Source organism: Cyprinodon tularosa, unplaced genomic scaffold (assembly GCF_016077235.1).
Source record: "Cyprinodon tularosa strain WSP-4 unplaced genomic scaffold, ASM1607723v1 ctg26, whole genome shotgun sequence".
NCBI lineage: Eukaryota > Metazoa > Chordata > Actinopteri > Cyprinodontiformes > Cyprinodontidae > Cyprinodon > Cyprinodon tularosa.
The window spans coordinates 3,962,080-3,984,039 of record NW_024038961.1 but is presented as its reverse complement, the minus strand read 5'-3'; the positions used below and the strand labels follow the sequence as shown (position 1 = coordinate 3,984,039).

Genomic DNA, 21,960 nt, shown 5'->3' with positions numbered 1-21,960 from the left:
TGCTTTCATATGTTTTTTTTTTGCAGCAGGCATGTTCGACATTCAACTGAGGCGTTATCATTTGTATATAATGTTTTTAAACACCATCTAGTTTTGTGGATGTTTTGGTAGAAAAGAAGAAAACGGATGATATATTTTTACTGGTTTCTTTATGATTAATATCTAGAAACTTATTTCTTTCCTTGTTTTTCTTGGAGCGCATCTTCTCCAATAAACCCTTGTGAAGTTTTCCTTCTCACCTTCATAAAGCTTTGTCATTCATAACAGGAATTATTTTTATTCACGTCTCTTTCTCTACCTTCCCTTTAACCAAATTGTCAAGTCTTGAAATTAAAGGCTGGGCTTTATTTATTTTTCCTCCAGTCGGAATCTTTTTTTGCTTCGGCTGGGAAAAGCGCAGAAATGCGGGTTTACAGGGCGTGAAGCTGCTCTGGCTCAACCTGCTGCAGATACAGCAGACTGTTCTCACGGCTCAGACTAGAGAGGGAGGAAATATCTGCTAAGGAACCACACCACTGGTTTTTTTTTTTTTTTCCTAAATATGGGACCAGAAGCCTCCAATAGCATTTAAACGCATCTTTATTGTCCAATGGAGTTACACATATTTTTATTTTTACTGACCTAAATTAAACAAATGATATTCTGCTGCTTACATTCAGCACACTTGATACTCAGGTTTTTATAAGATGCTTCCTGATGCACTTTAGAAAAGTATCGAATTTTATTTAAACATTTTTCTATGTCTGGACAAGAAAAAATATATATGGAGAAAGATACCTATCCATCCATCCATCCATCCATCCATCCATCCATCCATCCATCCATCCATCCATCCATCCATCCATCCATCCATCCATCCATCCATCCATCCATCCATCCATCCATTTTGTCTACACTCAATAACCTTGAGGAGCAAGCTGTCGTTTATTGTGTGTTGGGTACTTATAGACATGTTGCCAGCCCCCTCTGGGCATCACAATGACCCCTCATGCCTAGGGTTAATTTTGAGTAACTTAAAAGCCTTATGGTTATGGGTTTTTTATGAGAGGGATCCATATAAAATGTGTTCATACATTGAGAGAACATGCAAACTCCTGTTTTAGAATAATCAAAATGAGTATTTGTAGAAATTCTGGACCACAATTGGCTGTGACATGAGAGAAGGGGCTGGTGCCTATATTGCGCAGTTGTGTTTGCTTACAGATAGGGAAAAAGAGAGCAAAACATCAGAGAAATAAGCTGCGAATGAAAGGCAAACAGAGATGATGTGGAGAATAAATGAGAAGTGCTGTGATCGCACGTGTGAAAGCGAGTGTGTTTACACCCGGAAGGCTTGCATTAAAGCCATGCTGCTCTGTGGTCCATCCTCTGCAGCATCTTCTAGGGGCCATCTGCCCAGCCACCAGCCTGCCTCACACCTGTTCTCCCCCCCCCCACACACACACACTTTTTCCTCCCTCCTCCTCCAACTCCGAGGCTACAGGGTCAAACGCATCAGACCACTGCTCACACACAAGAAAAAAAAAAAGAAAGAGCGATGGAGGCCATTTTATTCTCGCCTTCGCACACACAGCCAGAGAGCCACACTCATATGCAGAAAAAGACTGTGGCGTCGCCTGCACTCTCACTCAATCTGCTGTGCAGATGACTCCCCAACCCCCGACATCCCCCCCACCCCTTGATAATTCACGTTCCCTCCTCCTTCCTTTATTTGTTTGCCGCTTTCTGATGTTAACCACAGCTAATAGATTTCTAGTGGTTTGTGTTGAATCCAAACAAAGCTTTCAGATCACACCAGCAGACATGAATTACTATTATTCCAAAATGGAAATAAAATGCACACATATTTCCCCCTCCAGCACTGAAGTCGCACTGAAGCTCCAGCTCTGTAATGTAATTACAAAGCGCCTCTTTTAAGTGTGACACACAGACGCTTGGACGTGGTCCAGGTTTGCTGCATGGTGAATAAGGGATGTTGACTCAGTCGATCCTCAAGCTTGTGAGCTTTTCTCCATCAGCTGGGATTGCATCACACGTTCTCCTTCTGGTTGTGCGATTGTCTTTTGTTTTAGGATTTGTTTCTATATTCGAGGATGCAGACTCACAAAGTCCTTCCTTTGTTAAAATACTCGTAAGTGCAACAGCAAATTAGTGTCCTTTAATCCGGTTGCTTGTTTGTCTTCTGCTTCACTATTTCTGGAATTGGTATGCCTGTCTTGCAGGTTAGCATAGGCATATCTTAAAAACCTCAAAATTGTATTTTGAATTTTAGAATCAAACTAACCTAAAGTATTAAAGCAGACAAAGCTTCAACGACTTGAGTTATAGAAGTGCTGTCAGTGGGCCATATGTCACCTGCTGAACTGGCCACTAAAACCACTGTTATCTGCACTCCTTCAAGATGTATAGATCTGTTATTATTCAGAGCCGTCTGTTACCAAGTCCCAGAGTGAATTATAGATGTAATCACAGCGCACGCTCCCATACACACCCCTTCCCATTGTAGATCAATAAGCCGATTGATGGTTATCAGCGAGAGGGCAGTTCTCCTCTCTGCTTATTGAATTTCATCAGCCGTGAAAGCAGTGGTATAAAAAAGGAGTTGCAGGTAAGAATGCGTATATGTGTGTCTGAAAGCAGCATTTGTGAAGTGTGTGAGAGAACGTTGAAGTCTTTGTTCCATTGTAGGTGGCCATTTACTGTGGGTTTTTTTTGCGTTCAGTATGAACAGCAAGCACTACCAACTTGTGTTATTGACCTCATTCAGGTTTTAACTCCAGATTATGTTGGACTTTTATGGCAAAGAAGCTATAAGACAGAGGAGGCAGCGACTGAAGATATCAAAGAACTATTGTTTTCTGTCGTTTTATTGTTTTTAGCTGCAGATAGCCATATTTGTCAAACCTGATTTCTCTTTTTCAATTAAAATATAAGGTATGGGGGCAAAGATCTTAATATTTCTTCAAAGGTAAATCAATAATTTATATAAGGAGTAGGGGTGAAATCACATTGGGTAAGAGAGATGATTGAAAAGAGAAAATGTTTTTTTATGATTTTAAACCTAAATAAAAGACAAGTTGTCATTCATGTCTTATATTTGCATTTAGTGGAGTTATTAACACTGTTAAAACAGCAGTCTCCTTCTATTTTTCCTAAATAGTGTAAACCTTAACCGTGAGATTTCCAAAATACGGTCAGCTTCTCAAGATTGAAGGGTCGAAAGGCGGAGAGTTTCTTAGCCTTCCTGTTATCATTTGATATTTGGGAGGTGTAGTTTTCTGGACAGAGCTCGTGATTGATTACGATCAAGTTTAAACTTATTAAAATGTTTTTCTTGTTTTTGATAGAAATATTTCAACTTATAAAGCTAATACAGTTTTTAATTTAAAAGTCACACATATAGTCGCTAGAATTTCCCCAAAATAATCGTTTACGGGGTGTGAGGTTGTCTTTATTTCTTTATTGTAGGTGGAGTAAAGAGTGTAGACATGTGGGGCGTAAAACAGCTGAGGTTTTTAAAGGATAGGTTAAACATATTGTTTTAAACATAAAGTTGCACAGGATTTCATGAAAGCCAAAAAGGAAAACAAAAAAGGCAAGTTTCCTGAAATGTGTCCATCTCCATCTGTTTTAAATTTTACTCTTTTTCACTGTCTTGCAGGCAGAGAAAACAAACTTATACCTCGTTTTACTTAACTTTCAGTGTCGGTGCGATTATTTGTTCAAAAATATTGACATTTCTATGTAACCTCAATAGGGGCACTAGTGCTCTATTTAAGGCATGGTTTATGACTGCACATTCGGCACATCCTGACTTTTGGCACCATGATTTTAGGAAAATTTGTCATGTTCAAGTGACACCTTTTACTTGTGATTGTTGGCAAAATATAAGCATCTACTGACATCTTATGATTTGGCCCATAAATATCACTATGATTAACTGATTTTGAAAATCTGGAAAGAAATGATTGTGACTACTTCTACATATTGTGTCGTGTTTCAAGCTTGCAGTCTTGTGCTGTACACACTCCTCTAGAGCCGGCCAATAAAATAGGTACGGGGGAAAAAGCTGCATGAGTATAAAAGCTGTAGAGTTGTCCACTTTCACATGGAATGTGTGAGCGTCAAACATAACTGAGCCATAAACCCCTGTTGGTCTGAAGGCCCTATAACAACTGCTTAGTTTGCTAATAATTTAGGCCGGCCACCTCTTTTATTTTAAGCTCCGAAACTACCTGTATATAGGTAGAGGATATAAGCATGAATATAATCTCACATTTACTCTACAGTCTGGCCACTGAATGTTGACTGGAGTTGAGGTGCTAATTAACTTTACTTTCTCCCACTGTATCCCCCCCCAACCCCCCCCCCCCATACACACACACACACACACACACACACACACACACACACACACATATCCTGAATCTCTCTCTTAGCCTCCTTCGCACAATGTCTGTCCCTTAGCTCACTTGCACTCTCAACCACTGTTTATTTTCTTGCCTCCATCTGGAATTGGCTGATATTGTAATCGCCCTAATGCACATTGCCTTTCACACTAACACACATTCACACACATACACTCGCCCATACAATGTGCCATCCTGACAAGCCCCTTTTCTCTTTCCAGGAGATAAGCCACTGAATGTGATTGTGTTTGTGTGTGATTTAAGTACACACTTAGGTGTGTATGCAATATGTCTCTGGAATACAAAGGGACACATAGACACACGAGTGTGTCCCTCCCCACACTCTGCCAAAGGTGATGATATTGAATTGGAGCTTCATAGCGATGTGAAGCAGTGATAATGTGGCCAAGTGAAGATGTTACCCGTTATCTCTAGGCTGCTCAATATTCCCCTGTCATATGATTTACGTTTAAAGATTAGCCATGGGTAAATGGTAGGGGATCCAGGGGTGGTAGCGCAGGGGAAAACTGTCTTTTTGCATTATTTGAAAGAGATTTGTTTGAAAAGAAAAAGATGTTAGAACTTAGGGAAGTAAATTGCCCTACTGCATTCTGTAATGGCTTTTGTTTTCTGATTCAGCAGACGTTTAAGAGCCCAGACAGAGGGTGAAGGCTCACACAAATGCCAACGATGCACAGATAGCTGTGATTGATGGGAAGCCTGAGTGAGCTGTGAAACTGGGCGATTAAGAACCCTTTTTTATTTAAGTTGTTCATAGGGGAACAATTGTTATACAATGGACAGGGTTGCCTTGATATCACTCCATAAAACACGACTTCATAAGATCTCTTTGTTCTCTCCGTTTGTGAGCTTGTGTGAGAATTGGAAGAGTGGTTACTGTCAGGGAGCTGTTGAACAAAGGGAGAGAAAAACACTGAAAAGGAAGAAAGGGAGATTAGAAAGGTTTGAACACACTAATTTAGGCTCATTTTACTATAATAGAGATTTTCAAACAAGGTTTGTGGTTATTAAAATTGGCTGATTTTCAGCTTAATCAACCCTTAATGCCAAATGTCTGAAACTCAGTACAAGAGATGCATCGATCCAATTCTCAGATCGGATATTGACTAATTACCTGTATTGGGAGTCGGATGAACAATGCTGATCAACCATTCCAATCCAGTCATTTCTGTTTTTATTGATATCATGCACAGCGATACATTTACAGTGATCTAATGACTCAAATTTCATGATTGCAACGCCAGTTACGTCATTGCTCAGAGCACACATGGCAGTTAGTGATTATTTATACCTATGTTCATTTGTTACCTTTTTTAACAATGTTTATATCATGCATGATGCCTTCATTCACATGGCAAGGTTAACTTATTCATCAGTAGGACCTGATTGGTATCAGAAACCAGTATGCTGTGTCCATGTATTGGTATCAGATAGGATTGGGAAGAAAAAGTGGATTGATGCATCTCTACTCAGAATGCCAATATTTTGTTGCAACGGTCAATACATCATTCTAAGTGAAACCTGTTTGGACTAACACTCTTCAGAATGGAAGATGCTATCAAGAAAAGAAAAAATATTTATTTTCACTTTTAAGTTGTGTTGAAACACTGTCTACACTTCACTAAGTATGCAAAGGTCTAGGAGAGAGCAAAAGTGTTAGAGGATAACAGGAAGGTTGTACATATTAAGACTGAAATTAGCATTTTTTAGTCTTAAGCTCTCAACCACTGTTTGTTATGAAACATTCCCAATGCCGAATTGTTGAAAGGTTTTTTGAAATCTCAAAATTAAGCTACATTACTTAAAGAGTCACTGCTGTTTTACTAATGTTAGCTATGCTAACCACACTGAACTCTATTATGGCATTATTAAGATGTCAACTCTTGCTCTTAATCTCAAGAAAGCTTAATCTGGAACGAATGACTGATCCCTGCATCTCTACAGCTGACAGTCTATCCATTTAGCTGCTCATACGCATAATATTCACATTATCATTCCCTTTTTGTCTTTGATCAAATATGTCGTACAGTTGCTACCCACTATTTGCTGTTTGTTTTGCAGCTCAGATTTCTCTTATTAATTTTGACATACACGCACAGATAAATGGTAAGCTTTATGAAAAGGGCAGCTTTCCTAGCCAGCCTGGTAAAAAGAAGTGTAATTAAGACCAGAAGACAGGGAGAGAGAGAAAGAGAGAAGTGTGGATCAATAGATGCAGACAGTGGAGGCTCTGTTTTTATCCCTCCAAGTATTGACATGTTCAGTCAATTATGTCGAGAGAGAAGAAGAAGGATGTGAGTGGCTTTGCATTCACAAATCTGTGCCTGCATCTGCAGCAAGTAGTGTAGTTTACATTTTTCAGCTTTAACAAACACATTCGAATCCAGATCAGACTGCTAAACCTTTCATCCAACCTCAGCAGACACAATTAAATCCTTGTTTCCTCTTCTTGCCGGTTAAAATCACACCACTATAGCCACTATAATGCAGCCCCGTTTTGTGCCTGCATTTGACTTGCATGATGGGTGTTGTCGCAAGAGAGAGGGCTTCCAGCTGTTGTCACTTAGTGTCACAGACAAACCAGGGGCTGGGACAATGGAACGATGGTCACCAGCTCCATCTGATTGTCTTGTTGTCAAACCGACAGCAGGTGCCTTGAACGATAAACGGCGAGCGTCAATTATGTCAAGGAAGAGCCATTTTGGAAATTGGCTCTAAGATAAAGAGGGAGCACGGGAAAAGAGGACAGTGGGGGTGAAATAAAGATATGAAAAGAGCTGCTCCATTTTCTCAAAATGGGGCCAAGTAACAGCCCCATTTTGGTTAACTTATAGCGTGTGCTGTCCTCTCACAGACCCTGCTATTCCTATCCACCCTTCACCAGTCTGAATCATTACCATCCACCCTACTAAGTATTTGTTCGCTGGCACTCAGTGTAGTCTGAAAATGCTGCAAAATTACAGTCCATTTTACTCACAACAAAATTGATGTTTAAAGGCATTTTCACTGTGGAAACAACAACAGTCTATGCTATTGGTTTATTTATTTATTTTTTCCTGCTTTTTACCTCATAGTATGTAAAAAGACCAAAATTGTTTTATTAAGAATTCAAAAGATGTTGAAATTCAACTTGACAAGAGATAAGGTGGTAAGCTGTTGTTTTGTATTGATGAATCAATACATGTCTTAAGAGCTGCCTCTGAGCCGATGTGTGGATGTGTGCATGTGAAAAAGACACCCAGGCCATCTATTTACTGGTCTCTCTGTCAGTCTGCAATATACACTCACCGGCCACTTTATTAGGTACACCTGTCCAACTGCTCGTTAACACTTAATTTCTAAGCAGCCAATTACATGGCGGCAACTCAGTGCATTTAGGCATGTAGACATGGTCAAGACAATCTCCTGCAGTTCAAAACGAGCATCAGTATGGGGAAGAAAGGTGATTTGAGTGACTTTGAACGTGGCATGATTGTTGGTGCCAGAAGGGCTGGTCTGAGTATTTCAGAAACTGCTGATCTACTGGGATTTTCACACACAACCATCTCTAGGGTTTACAGAGAATGGTCCGAAAAAGAAAAAACATCCAGTGAGCGGCAGTTCTGTGGGCGGAAATGCCTTGTTGATGCCAGAGGTCAGAGTAGAATGGCCAGACTGGTTTGAGCTGATAGAAGGACAACAGTGACTCAAATAACCACCCGCTACAACCAAGGTGGGCAGAAGAGCATCTCTGAACGCACAGTACGTCGAACTTTGAGGCAGATGGGCTACAGCAGCAGAAGACCACACCGGGTGCCACTCCTTTCAGCTAAGAACAGGAAACTGAGGCTACAATTTGCACAAGCTCATCGAAATTGGACAATAGAAGATTGGAAAAACGTTGCCTGGTCTGATGAGTGTCGATTTCTGCTGCGACATTCGGATGGTAGGGTCAGAATTTGGCGTCTACAACATGAAAGCATGGATCCATCCTGCCTTGTATCAACGGTTCAGGCTGGTGGTGGTGGTGTCATGGTGTGGGGAATATTTTCTTGGCACTCTTTGGGGCCCTTGGTACCAATTGAGCATCGCTGCAACACCACAGCCTACCTGAGTATTGTTGCTGACCATGTCCATCCCTTTATGACCACAATGTACCCAACTTCTGATGGCTACTTTCAGCAGGATAATGCGCCATGTCATAAAGCTGGAATCATCTCAGACTGGTTTCTTGAACATGACATCGAGTTCACTGTACTCAAATGGTCTCCACAGTCACCAGATCTCAATCCAATAGAGCATCTTTGGGATGTGGTGGAACGGGAGATTCGCATCATGGATGTGCAGCCGACAAATCTGCGGCAACTGTGTGATGCCATCATGTCAATATGGACCAAACTCCCTGAGGAATGCTTCCAGCACCTTGTTGAATCTATGCCACGAAGAATTGAGGCAGTTCTGAAGGCAAAAGGGGGTCCAACCCGTTACTAGCATGGGGTACCTAATAAAGTGGCCGGTGAGTGTATCTGCATATAGCTTTATATATTGATATGTAGAAAAATATATGATATATAACCTAACGTATACTTTGGTAGGGTAGAATCTGTAGCATTATCTGATATATCTTCATAACCCCAGCTGCTCTTATAGGCACCCTTTAATCAAAGCATCTGTTCCTTCTCTCAGTGGAATTTTAAACATATGGACATGTCTTTCACAGTAGATCCACTTTCATAGGAAGCATGTAGGTATTTGTTAACGTACAGTGCCTTGCAAATACACCTAGTATTGGTTCTGGTACATAGCTTATGTTTAAGCTGCAAACTTGTATCTATATGATAGATAAATATAAATGATGGAATGGAAAGTATTACCCACCCCATCAGTGTCTGGTATCCGTACCATAACTTGAGGACCTGAGGATGGGTAAAAAGTTCAGTTTTGGTTTAGTCTGACTAAATCTGACCTACGTGCCTTGTCACATACAAACTTTATCAGGACATCTTATAGTTTTAGTGTAAACATGTTTTTGTTTTGTTTTTTCATACAGTTTTTTAAATGCAAATTAAAGTTTGTTCTGTCAACAGATTATCCCACTTGGTTTTTATGAAACTGTTTGTTGCGCTGCGAGGTGAAGTGTGAAATGAAAAATTCAGCAAAGTTGGTTGGAGCAAAAACAAAAGGTGATTTATTAGGTCTCCTTCATCTTCATTCTAGTTATACTTAGATCCAAATGGCAGCTTTCACATCAGATCCCTTACTACAGCCAGCAGTCCACATATATACTGTTATCCCCGCCTTCTCAATTTACCCTCAGCCAATCAAAGTTCAGCCATCATGGCTCCCTCTATTTAGAGAGCTGGGTTTGAGGCGGGCCTCCTCCTTGGCAAGGTTCCAAGATGGCTTCTAAAAAGGAAACACCCAAAAAGTTAACAAATAATTCAAAAACAAAAGGATCATATACACACACATTCTAGAACCCGAACATTACAGAAAATTGTATTGCTTCTTAAAACTGTTGTTTACTGATGTTCCCAAATTATCTGTAATAACTAATGAGGTGTCTTCTGAAAGGAATTAGCAGCTCTAGTTTATTTGGAGTGGCAGAATAAAGGGGAGCTAAACAAGTACACTGATTTTCCTGAAGTATCACTTTTTTAAGGTTTTAATTGAGGTGTGTCTAAAAAGGAACAAGAGGCATAAATCATATTGCAAGGCACTGTAGCTGTTTACTTCTATATTAACTGTGTTTTATTCTGACTTCATTGGCACTATAAGGATTTGTATTGAGTCGATCGAGCAATTGTCTGATGTTTCCCGACTCCTACAGTTCACAGCCATGTTTGGTCTTGTCTGCTGCAATGAAGCCATTTGTGGAAGAATCCGTCTTTTTTCCAAGAGCTAAACAGCTCCAGATTTTAACATAGGTTTCTGAGGCTTGTTAACACAGAGAGCAAGAACGGCAAATATGACTAAAAGGACTTTCATGGATCAGTAAAAGTTTATGCCAAAAAAACAAACAAAAAAAACAAAACAGAGAACATAAATCCATCTTCCCCGGCAAGGTTCTGGATTCCTTGGCAGATGTTTTAAGATGTTTGGCTCAGGAGATAATAATTTTTTGTCCATCTGTCCTCTCTTCTCCTCGTGTCTCTTTATCAACATCTGGTTTTCGGTGTGACAAGGAAACAAGTATCCTTTTATAAGCCGCGGGTTCCCAGTTTCTCCTCTGCTTGTGTTATTAGCTTAACCTCAACTACTGCACTCTCTCTGTGTGCACATACTCACATATGCTAACCATTAGAAAGTCATACCATTCAGAAAATGTAATAACTTTCAGTTCGAAAGAGATAAAGTATTTTGGCCTTTTTTCATCCTTCGCTTTTTCCAAAACTGCTAAGAGTTTAGAGTTCTGCTTTTTATGCCTCCCCTGTGAGAGAACAAATTACTGCCTAGATGTTAGTTTGAGGATTGTTCTGGGAAAGGAAAAAAACCCACCCTCAAAGCATTTTTTTGTATTGCTCATTTTTTCTGCTGCAAATTCAGTAAAAGAGTTAGAAAATCAGATTTCAATACAGCAATAAAATTATTAACAGTTTTCTTTAAGAAATGGATGCATTGAACATTATATTGCTTGTCTGACATCATCACTGGACGTTGCTCAGAGCAGCCCACCAAAAGGCGACTATGACATGTTTATCTGTATTTTAGTTGTGTCACTCTTTAGATTAATGATTTTTACCATATTGTTCTGACTGCTTTAAAGTACTAAATTAGAAGAATTAAGCTATTTAAGAGGAGAGAACCAGGTCAGTTATCTGCATTTGGTCCATGGAAAGATTTGAATTGATATTTTATTTTGAGTTTTGTAAAAAGTATTTTTTCACAATCTTGGTTTATAAACCCCATGCTAACTGGACAACACTGGTCAAATGCCCTTCAAACTTTTCTTGGGCAAAATATTTTATTTCTAAAATACAGTTCTGCCATTCTGAAATAAACAAGGAGACTAACTAGCTAGTTAAAAAAAACAAGCTTCTTTACCGCTGACCTCCGCAGTCAGAAAAGCAGGTACACACCATAAGCCAAATGCATTTCTAAAATGAATTCATATTTTTTTTCTTACTTTCCTGAAACATAAAAAGTAATTGGGGTGCTTGGTGCAAATCTCATGCTGTTCACCTTTATGTCAATGTACAGTAGCCCTAAAGTGCGCAGTAGAGTCAACAAATGTTTGCATGCATTTTAACTAAAAGGTTCTATGACATCTTAACAGTGTTTCAAGAATCTCTGTTTAATGTAGAGCAATTGACTTTTAGGTTTGACCGGTTTAAGAAGTCTGGATTAAAGCAAGAGATTGTCTGGAATCAGTCTAGAATTAGTGAACAAGCCCACCAGTGAGTTTATTTCTTTTCAGTGTTTACAGATTCTAAAATACTCAAGGGTTTTTCTCCTCATTGACTTGAAATACACCAAAGCAGCAGACATGTCCTTTAGAAAGAAACTGTTTTGTTGTTGTTTGATCTAAGGCTAATTGCAACAAGGCTCTGTTGCCCTCAGCAGAGAGCCTTTTGCTTATTTTATAAACCAACCCTGCTGTCAAAAAAACTGATGTTACAGCTCCCGGAAAGCCACCAAATTAGTAATAATGTAGACCAAATCAGCATATTGATGAAGGTCATGTAATAGTGATGAAATGCAGTGTTTTAGGCATTTTATTTTAGTGAACAACGCGATTCGTTAGATTTGGCTTGCACTATAATATGTTTAAAATTGTATCCATATAAACTTTTGTGCAACTTCATCACCGAGCTGATGTCTATTTCATAACATGATTCCTAGCTGTTGTGCCTCCGCAACTTGATTTCTCATTCATACCGATTTATAGCTCATGTTCACACACATACACACACACTATAGATGCAGAGACTCACAAACTGGCCTCTCGCATGCTCACAAACAGGAGTTGGATATGCAAACAAAGCTTAGCAGCCCAGCGCCATATGGCAGAGCTGTCAATCAAGAATGAAGGCATGCCGCGTGTGCTTTGAGTGCTGCCGTGAAGGTGGTGTACAATGCTGTGTTTGATGGGGTGAACAATATTATCAGAATTGCTTGGAATGTCATATTAACAGACAGGGTGTACCCACACGCGTGTGGAAACACACATGCTCACTCTCACTGGCATGAGTCACCAGCTGCATTTGCTGCTGTGTCTTGTATGCATGAATGTACACTCCTACTCCACCACATACCCATATCCTTCTTTTTTTGTAATTTGGTTGCTTAACAAAAGCATGCTGAGCTGGTTGCTGCTGCCAATTATGTTCTGTTAAATCAGTGTTGTTCCTGTAACAGAACACAGTCCTTCACAACAGTCAAATGCATTTTAACAACAATAAAATGCAATATTTTTAAACAGGTGTCATAGGATTAGCAACACTTTAGCAACACCATACGCAAACAGATTTAGATCAGACAGTACTAAAATAAAGGATTCCAGTTTATAAAAAGCTGTTTTATATTCAGCTGCATCCAATGAGAAACTGCACCAAAGCCTCTGTGTCTGGGATAGAGCCTTGTGTGTTTGGCTGAAATAAAAGTCTTTGTTTTTGCCTCTTTGCCCAAGGCTACGAGATGCACTCACACAAAAACATGTACCGAGTCATGACAGATGCCTCTAATTGCAAAAGAGGCTAATGCATTAGTCGTGCACCGCCCTGAGCATTTGCCTTGTAGGACAACAACTAAACCGAGTCATCAGCTGATTGAGGTTGGAAGACACATACATTTACAACCAGTTACATGCCTTTTTTTTATCCTAATCCCACGTTTGTTTGTCATTATCCTGCAAGAAGGATTAAATCTATATTTAGCCATGTTCTGTTGAGAATACCCCCTCCCAAATATTACCTGCTACCTTCCTGCTCTGGTGTATTTCCTGTTTGAATACACAACTCATTTAGGTGGTTTAAGTTGAAGCGAATGAGCAGAGGTTTGCTACTTATCTGATCCAGCCACTTAGATGATTATCCCTGCATGGTGTTTTTGATGTTTTGCAGACCTCTGTTTGCTTGAATGGGTGTGTATGTGTATGTTGTTGATGTTGTTGTTGAAAGCGGGTGGTATCTTCATGGGGAACTGATTGCAGAGGATTAGATCGTGATTACACCGGGGGTGGGAGCAGAAGTAGAGATTGAAGAGTGGGGAAAAAAGTGACAAAGTGTCGAAAGGGGAATTGGGAAGAGGAGATCGGGAAATAAGATTACTGTAGCATACCCTCCGAAAGATTGTAGACTCGACTGATGGTTTTCAGTATTTATTTCCAGGCTCCATTAAAGTAACTTGTTGAAACCAACGTGAGAACTGACAGACAGAAAATGCATTTAATTACAATGATGTTCTTCATCTCTGTATGCGACACAGCACAGCTTTATCAAACATGTAAGAAACATTTAGCATAGCATTAGCTTTCTAAACAAATCTCTGAGGTGAGTACAGCCGTAATTTCTGCACATTACTACTAACCTTGTGCCTCCTCGGGGGGTTACTCTTTATCTTGCAGATGTCTATTATTCATACTGTTACTTATCTCCCTTTTGTTTTCCTTAAACGTCTTACATTTACCAGTAGCTTGTTCCGTTTTTCCCTCCGTTTTTCCACAGTGTAATACTGACAGGAAGTAGTTAGCGGTTTTTCAAAATAAAGCTCATTATAACCAAAAACTCAAAACCTAGCAATTTGCATATCAGAACATTTCTTATGGTAAAAACAAATCATGAACTGTATTTTATACACTTAAATCATGAAAATAAATGCATTAAAAAATAGCTCCACTATATGGTAAAGGAATATTTTAATATTTTTAATAACCAAACAGGTGGTTTGCTACACTCCCACCAAAATTATTTGAGTCCCACACTAAATGCTCTGAGTGTGAACAAGAATAATTTTCTCAATAATGTCATTGTCCTTGTGTAGTCACAGCTTAAGAAGCTTCAAATAGCAGAACCAACTTCTGCACTGGGCGTTCTAATATTGAAGGTTTGCCAAGACGGACACCCTGCTTGCTCAGATTCTTATCTCCGACTGAGATTTTCACTCTCCTTACAAGTCCATCTTTGCTGCTGACAGTCTCAACGACTCTTGCGAGTCTCCACTCACCTCTAGGTAACAGTTCATCTTTGTCCATCACTACATCACCCACCCTTAGATTTCTCTTTGGTGTGTGCCAACGCTGCCTTGTGGTAATATTGTGTAGATATTCTCGTTTCCATCTGCTCCAAAATTGTTCCAATAAAAACTGTACACGACGCCATCTCTTTGCGCCATACAGATCCTCTCTGGAGAATGTGCCTGGTGGAGGGAGAGCTGTACTGGACTTCATGTTCAGGAGATGATTGGGGGTGAGTGGTTCAAGGCTGTCAGGGCTGTTCAAGTTTTCAACAGTAAGAGGCCGACTGTTGACTATGGCCATAGCTTCATACAGTACAGTTCTGAGTGAAGCATCGTTGATTCTGGCTTGAGAAAGAGACAGAGTAGAGCTCAGAACACTTTTTACAGTCTTTATCTGGCGTTCCCACACGCCCCCTGCGTGACTGGAGTGAGGTGCGTTCATGATGAAATCACACTGTTTTTGTGACAGGAATGTACTCAGTCTCTGGGTGTCAAGTTCTTGTAGAGCTGTTTTGAATTCATTTTTGGCACCAACAAAATTGGTGCCCTGGTCACACTGAATTTGACGGACTGCACCACGGACTGCAATGAAACATCGCAGGGAGTTGATGAAGGAGTCGGTGGACATGTCCTCTAGCATCTCGATGTGAATGGCTCGTGAGCAATAGCAGGTAAAGAGCAGGCCGTATCGTTTATATTGTTTTCTTCCGTGTGTAGTTGTGAAAGGGCCAAAACAATCCATGCCACAGTAGGTGAACGGAGGAGAGGGCTCAACGCGCTCTACAGGTAAGTCACTCATTCTTTGACCCTCTACAGCTCCCCTGAGTTTACGACATATGACACACTGATGAATGAATGATGTTAGTGCCCTGCTCATTCCTGGAATCCAATATCCACTGGCTCTGATTTCATTTATCGTGAATCCTTTTCCTTGATGTTTTGTCTTTTCATGGCTGTGAGCTATTATTAACTTTGTCACATGGTGCTCTTTTGGAATGACAGTTGGATGTTTAAAGCATTCCGAGAGTGATGAGTGGCGGAGTCGTCCTCCCACCTTGAGGAGACCGTCTGTGTCGAGGAAAGCATCAAGGTGTTGTAGTTTGTTGCAACGCTGCAGTAGACTACCTTTGCTTAATAATTTGATTTCCTCGCCATATGCTTGTCTTTGCAGATCCCGAATGATGACACGCTCGGCACTTTCTCTTTCGCTCACTGTTGAAAGAGCGTGGGATTTGATCCTTTTAGCTCGTCGAAGCAGACGGGCTACAGCTCTGATAGCACGGGACCATGACGAAAACTTGGACAGGCGGTCGACAAGACTGATTATTTCTGTGGTTTTCGTTTGCAGGACTTGTGCCTTTTTGACTTCCGGATCCCCTATGGACAGGTCTGGCACTGCATAATTTTCCATGGGTAACTCCCTTTTCCAGAGAAATGAGGGGCCGGTGAACCAGTCAGAGGTAAGTAGTTCATTTACAGTTTTACCTCGAGACGCTCCATCTGCTGGATTCTCATTCGTAGGTACAAAGTGCCATTGCTGTGGGTTTGTACAGTTGCGTATTTTCTGGACCCGATTGGCTACAAAGGTGTGAAATCTCCTTGCATCATTGTTTATGTAGCCTAACACCACCTTTGAATCAGTCCAAAAATATTCTTTACCATTAACAACTCTCAATTCTTCTCTGAGCATGTTACTGATGGAGACTGAAACCACTGCTGCAGTTAATTCGAGTCGTGGTATCGTTGTCAGTTTTGTTGGAGAAACACGGGCCTTTCCTATCACCAGTGAGCAGTGAATCGCTCCCTTCTTGTTCTTGACTCTGAGATAAGAGCATTGCCCATATCCACACGTGCTCGCATCTGAGAAGTGGTGTAATTCAGTCTCCACAACTTCTCCAAAATCAGCAGGTAAGTAACAGCGTGTGACGGTTATTTTCTGTAGGTTGCCGATATCACGTTGCCAACTCTCCCACCGTGGTTTTAGCCTCTCTGGCAGGGGTTCATCCCATCCAATGCCCTGATTGCACATCTCTTGGAGGATTCTCTTTCCATTGAGGACGTATGGCGCTAGAAAGCCGAGAGGGTCATATATGGAAGCGACTGTAGATAGTATGCCTCTACGTGTGGCAGGTTGGTCTTTTACAGTGCTGTTGAATTTAAAGCTGTCCTCTTTTACACTCCATTGAATTCCTAAAGCTCGTTCCAGTGTGTCTTTGAATGGTAAGTCCTTTGTTTTTGTCTCTGTTGCACACTCTGATGGGGGAAGGCTCTGTAACACAGCATGGTTATTTGACACAAATTTGTGGAGACGGAGGCCACCTTTGTGCATATCTCCCTTGCTTCCTGTGCCAACTGAATGGCTCCTTCTACACTGTCTGCACTCGTAACCCCATCGTCTACATAAAAGTCCATTGCAATAAATTGTGCTCCTACAGGGTGTGAGAAACTGTGTTCTTTGGCCAAATATTTGAGTCCGTAGTTTGCACACCCCGGTGATGACACAGCACCAAAAAGGTGTACTTTCATGCGGTATTCTTGAGGTTGTGTGGTTGTGTCTCCGTCCTTCCACCAGAGGAACCGGAGATAGTTGCGGTCTTCCTCTTGGACATGAAACTGGTGGAACATTTTCTCTATGTCACATAAAACAGCAATGGGATGCCTTCTGAACCTTATGAGAATACCTGTTAGATTGTTTATCATGTCTGGCCCTGGGAGCAGGTGCTCATTTAAGCTTGTGCCACAGTATTTTGCCGAGCAGTCAAATACGATGCGTAGTTTGCCAGGTTTTAGAGGGTGATAAATGCCATGATGTGGAATGTACCATCGCTCACCTTTAATTCCATCTGTAGGCGCCTCTTCCACATCTCTCTCTATGATTTCCTTCATGTATGTAGTGTAGTCCCTTTTGTAGTTTTCATCCTTGCTGAGCTTCCTTTGAAGATGACTGAGCCTGATTTCAGCAAGCCTTTTGTTGTCAGGCAGGGTGGGCCTTTTTCGGAATGGCAGAGGCATCTCGTAGTGTCCTTGGTTATTTTTCTTTATACCATCCTTGAGCATGCTCAAGAACATAAGGTCCTCTTGTGAGACGGTTTTGTCGTCAGCCTTTGTGTCTTTAAAGTCGGACTCCAAGGCGCTTATTACATCCATGGGCGTTACTGGCGGAAGTTCCTTTACCGTGATTCTGTGACACATGCTGAGTTGTCTTTCATTTTGGCCAGGTGCAGAGCAGCCCACAATGCTCCATCCCAAGTCTGTGAGGACGGCGTAGGGGTCATTGTCTGCTCCCTCAATCAGTTGTCTGGGTTTTATGGCTCTCGGACAGTTGTACCCAATGAGGAGTCCCACGTCACAGTTCAGGAGAGGTGGTATATGATCTGTGATCGCTGCAAGGTGAGGCCATTGTTTTGCTGTTTGATAGGTAGGTATGTTATCACGGTTCATGGGGATGCAGTCTTTTGTGTAAGTAGGAGGTAGATCAATGTAACTGCCTGAATTATAGCCTCTAACACGAAGTCCTTCTACTCTTTCACTTTTCATTGTCATGCTCTCTCCCAACATAGTAGTAAGTTTCAGTTGTACAGGTACAGCATTTGGTCTTAATTTATCGCTTACTTCTCTCTCTATGAAGGTGCTGTCACTCTGGGTGTCCAACAGAGCATAGACGAGCTGTTCTCTGGATGGTTGAGTGACAGATGAGACCCACACAGGGACAATCATGGAGGTGCTGTAAGACTGACCCTCTTTGGTAACACAAAGCGGGCTAGCTGTCACAATTTCTTTTGAACAGTTTAATGCTGTGCTTGCATTTGTTATGCATTTCCTTGGTTCCATGCTTACAGGTCTGTCTTTCTCCTCATGCCCTTTGTAGTTCTCGTCATGTAGACAGGTAGGATGCCTTCCTTTACACAGCTCACAACTGTGACGGTGACGACATTCTTTGACGCTGTGACCTGGTTTGACACATCCGTAGCACAGCTTACTGTCCCTTATGAATGTTCGTCGTTCTTCTATGGATTTTTCTTTGAATTTTGAACACCTGAACAGTTGATGCTGGTCATCTTTACACCACATACAGGGAGGTTTTTCTTTCCCATAGTTTGACCTTGTGTTTTCAATGTTTGTATTTGCTTGAGTGCTGAAGACACTTACTTTGCTTCCTCTTGTTTCATTTGTGCTTCTTTTGCTGTAGGAGGAGCTAGATGAGTGTACAGCATGCAGGGAGGTGATTGGATTACATGCTATCTCCGCTTCTACTGACACAAATCTGGAGAACTCTTCAAAGTTAGGGAAGTCTTTTCCTTCCATAAGAGCTATTGAGACTTGACGATTCCAGCGTGCTGCTAACCAATCTGGGACTTTCTGAATCAACTTTTGATTTTCTTCACAGTCATTCAAAATTTCTAAGCCCTTCACATGAGGCATGGCTTGGAGACAGGCATTGAGGAAATCAGAAAAGGCTCTCAATCCTTCAGCGTCTTTGGTTTGTACTTTTGGCCATTTTGACAGCTTGTCCCTGAAGGCTCTTTGAATGGCAAATGGCTGCCCATAGCGTTGGTGGAGCTTACTCCATGCATCTCTGTATGCTTCGTCATCATCTCGATAAAAGGTGCCTTCAATACATTTGTGAGCAGGGCCGCTGATATATTTTTTCAAATAATAAAGTTTGTCAGCTGCTGAGATGCTCTTCCTGTCTATTAGTGACATAAATGAAGCTCTCCATTCAATGTAGTGGATGGGGTCTCCTCCAAATACTGTAGGCATTGGCATGGGGAGTCTGTTAATTGTTATGCTGTCTTGTATCGCTTGGGCTAAAGAAGAAATGTCAGTGTGGGAATTTGGTGGGACTATGGAAGGATTTTGGGGATGCATGGAAAGGATGGTAGGGTTCTGCCTGTAGTTTGTGCCTTCTCTTCGCTGTGTATGCGTACTATGAAGTCGCTGTAGGGGGTGGCTGTCAGTTTCCTGTCTTATCTCTCTGTCATAGCTTTCCAGTCTGACACGTGCTACTTCTCTGTCTCTCTCTGCTTGCAAACGCTCTAATTCTGATTCCATCATCCTTATTTTTTCCTTCTGTTTTCTTTCTTCCTCCAATAATTTGCATTGAGCTTCTTTTGCAGCGAGCTCTGCAACTGCTTCGGCCCTTTTGGCAGCCAGGATCGATGTTTCAGAAAGATAACTATTAGCGGACTGAGAAGCAGTCCCGTATATGGAATGAGCGTAGTTATGAGCATGGAGTTCCCTAAGTTTGTGCTTTTCACGCTCTGCATCAAAGACATCATCTATTCCAGATAAGCGTTCATTAATTATTTTCATAATGTCTTTAGTGACTGCTTCACAAGCATCTATTTTTCGTCTTAAGTCAGCAGTTGGGGTGGCGCCTCGTCTTATTTCGTAATACATTTTCATGATGTCATCCTTTCCATTTTCAACAGTGTCTGCCATTTTAGCCAGTTCCATATCTGATGTGTTTTGTTTCAGATTTTCTTTGATTGCTCTAATTTGGATTTTCCACTGTTCATAGAGATGAAGAAGTCTCCTTTCCCTTTTACTTTGTTCCTCTCTTTGATAGGCAAGAAACTTCTCTGTGGGTACACTTTTGCGTTCTGAGTGACGTGGTACTTTTATTTCCTCAGTTTCAGCTATTTTGTTTTGAAGCTCAACGACTTCACTTCTGGTGTTAGTTAGCTCCTTTAATTCTGTGTGCTCTGACAAGCCTTCTTCTTTCCTTTGATTTAGCAGTTCTCTATTTTGTTCTATTTCTCCTTGTAGCTCATTTATCTGTTCCTTTAAGCTATCCATTTTTACTGCATCTGTGGTCTGTGCCGTACCTTGAGCCATCGATGACCATATGATGCTGTGGCGTAGCTCTGTGCTGTGCTGTTTGACCGTGGAGTTCACAGACGGAGCAGTGATGCATGTGGTGAAGTTTAAACTGGTTGCTTGCTGGGTGAAGTTCTCACTGTAGCATACCCTCCGAAAGATTGTAGACTCGACTGATGGTTTTCAGTATTTATTTCCAGGCTCCATTAAAGTAACTTGTTGAAACCAACGTGAGAACTGACAGACAGAAAATGCATTTAATTACAATGATGTTCTTCATCTCTGTATGCGACACAGCACAGCTTTATCAAACATGTAAGAAACATTTAGCATAGCATTAGCTTTCTAAACAAATCTCTGAGGTGAGTACAGCCGTAATTTCTGCACATTACTACTAACCTTGTGCCTCCTCGGGGGGTTACTCTTTATCTTGCAGATGTCTATTATTCATACTGTTACTTATCTCCCTTTTGTTTTCCTTAAACGTCTTACATTTACCAGTAGCTTGTTCCGTTTTTCCCTCCGTTTTTCCACAGTGTAATACTGACAGGAAGTAGTTAGCGGTTTTTCAAAATAAAGCTCATTATAACCAAAAACTCAAAACCTAGCAATTTGCATATCAGAACATTTCTTATGGTAAAAACAAATCATGAACTGTATTTTATACACTTAAATCATGAAAATAAATGCATTAAAAAATAGCTCCACTATATGGTAAAGGAATATTTTAATATTTTTAATAACCAAACAGGTGGTTTGCTACAATTACCATTATGTGGGAAACATTCAAGCCAGCAACAGTGCCTTTTAAAAGCATTCATACCTATTGAACTTTCTCACACTTTGCCAAAAGAGGGCTGTGGTAGCTTTGGAAGAACTGTAGAGATCTGTTTGTCCTGCAGGCTATATATCCAACTTTAATAGATACATTTTTAATTTAATACAATGTATTTTTTCCCATATTAAAGGAACATAATTGAAAGGAAGTCATGGGAAGTCCTGTTCTGTATAAGCTAAGTAAGGAGCACAGTAAACACGTGGAAGAAGGCAACTCTTAAGTAACAAAATGCAATGTTTGAAAAAAAAAACAACCAATACATCATCTCCACTTTCAAACAAAGCGGTGGCAGCATCATGGTTTTGGTCTGCTTTTCTACAGCATGGAGAAATAAAATGGTCAATAAAATGGTCAGAACTATTAGGAAAAAGAAAACAGGGTTATCAACAAGAAAAAATGGTGGTTAACCATCATGTACACAAAGCCAGTTTAAAAGTCTTGGATGAAAACATTGTTTTTTCTTTAAGTTCTACAGTTCAAGTCACGACTTAAATTCAACTGTTTGAAGCAAGAATCCTCCATTTAATCTGAACTTTAGGTATTTTGCAAAGATAAAATGTCAGTATTATGCACTGCTTTGTGTTGCTCTACAACATAAACAATAAATAAATAAATTCCAGGGGACAAATTAAATTCCACAGGACTGCAATAAAATCCACCGGGGAAAATTTTTACGTTTGTAGTAAGGTCACAAAATAAAAATGTTTTATGAGCTAT

General features: G+C 40.7%; 1 protein-coding gene across 2 annotated transcripts in view; it reads left to right on the top strand.

The window, feature by feature from the left end:
* runx1t1 (RUNX1 partner transcriptional co-repressor 1) overlaps positions 1 to 21,960 on the top strand; it is a 78,688-nt gene that overhangs the window by 785 nt on the left and 55,943 nt on the right. The gene's annotated exons all lie outside the window — the stretch shown is intronic.